At 48.3% G+C, this 1,483-nt stretch overlaps 1 long non-coding RNA gene across 1 annotated transcript; it reads right to left on the bottom strand.

The window, feature by feature from the left end:
* Positions 1–343: 343 nt before the first annotated feature.
* On the bottom strand, positions 344–921 carry LOC120052300. Its single transcript, XR_005477363.1, has 3 exons — positions 812–921; positions 627–686; positions 344–390 (listed from the first exon to the last, which is right to left on the bottom strand). It is a non-coding gene; the product is annotated as an uncharacterized LOC120052300 (long non-coding RNA).
* Positions 922–1,483: the final 562 nt, after the last annotated feature.

The following is a 1,483-nucleotide window of genomic DNA, read 5'->3' as shown; positions in this document are numbered from 1 at the left end:
TAGAAGGACAGAGTACCTGCCTTGTGATCCAGGTACACTCCTACTCTGGAGGACTGAGGGCCTGATACTTTAGTCTCAACATTATTGTGTCTGAACCAATAACCACCTCTATAGTATTGTAAACTCCAGGACTTGTCATTGTATCCAAATATATTATCTGTCTCTGTTCTGCTGGTGTCTTTATATGAGACTGCTGTAATAACATAACTACTCCACTCCACCTCCCAGTAACAGCATCCAGACAGACCCTCTCTACACAGAACCTGGTAGTTGTTGGTGAATCTGTCTGGATGGTCAGGATATGGTTGGACTTGGTCACCTTTCTGTTCCCTTCAGACAGAGAGAGGTGTGTGTGTGCTGTGTTTGGGTCCAGTGTGAGCTGACAGGAATCTGGGAGAAGAGCAGAGCAGAGACCAATGAGGGGAGTTAGAACAATAAGTTAAGTCAGATACTGTATCTACCCTGTCTTTGATTAGAGCACAGCAGAGATCAAATCAGAGAAATATGAGGAGTCAGATAGATACCCAGTCTTTGATTAGATCTACTATTGCTATATATTTCGAGAGGGATTGTTAGGAGTGTCAGTAAAAAGAGACTGTTAGTTACTTCACGATAAAGAGACTCACATTGTAACAACTGTTCTCTGGTCTTGGGCTCTGGAGGCAGTACAACATCCACTATATTCACTACAGACACACAAACACATTGACAGAGAGAGGGAATGTTATCATCATACCATATTCCACATGTATATGACTAGTAGGGAACTTTCAATGGTCAAAAGTTGATGTTGTTATTATTTTCAACACACCTGTAGTGGAGATCTTGGTCCATTCTCCTTTAAGGAAGTTTTCTAGTTTCTCTCAGTTCAGACACAGTCTTACTCACATTTCCAAAGTACTGAAGAGGACGGACAACAATGCTGGGTAAGTCTGAAGATACACTGCTACTGGAGACAGACTGATAACTCTGGAGACAGAGAGAGAGAGAGAGTGAGGGGGACAGAGAGCGAGAGAGAGGGACAGAGAGCGAGAGGGACAGAGAGGGACGGACAGAGAGAGGGAGAGAGGGACGGACAGAGAGAGGGAGAGAGGGACGGACAGAGAGAGGGAGAGAGAGAGGGAGAGAGAGAGGGATGGACAGAGAGAGGGACGGACAGAGAGAGGGACGGACAGAGAGAGGGACGGACAGAGAGAGGGAGAGAGGGACGGACAGAGAGAGGGAGAGAGAGAGGGAGAGAGAGAGAGAGGGATGGGGAGAGAGGGGGAGAGAGGGACGGACAGAGAGGGGGAGAGAGGGACGGGGGGAGAGAGAGACGGGGGGAGAGAGAGACGGGGGAGAGAGGGACGGTCAGAGGGGGGGAGGGACGGACAGAGGAGGAAATGGATATGATCCTCTATGTGTGAGAGCTGCTCCAGCTCAGTGCTTCTCTTCCTCAGCTCAGCTATCTCCTGCTTCAGTTGCTCCAGGAGTCCTTCAGCTT

The sequence above is a fragment of the Salvelinus namaycush genome, chromosome 8 (genome assembly GCF_016432855.1).
Source record: "Salvelinus namaycush isolate Seneca chromosome 8, SaNama_1.0, whole genome shotgun sequence".
NCBI classification, from domain to species: Eukaryota; Metazoa; Chordata; class Actinopteri; order Salmoniformes; family Salmonidae; genus Salvelinus; species Salvelinus namaycush.
The sequence above is the reverse complement of the archived record's forward strand: the minus strand, read 5'-3'. Positions and strand labels throughout refer to the sequence as shown.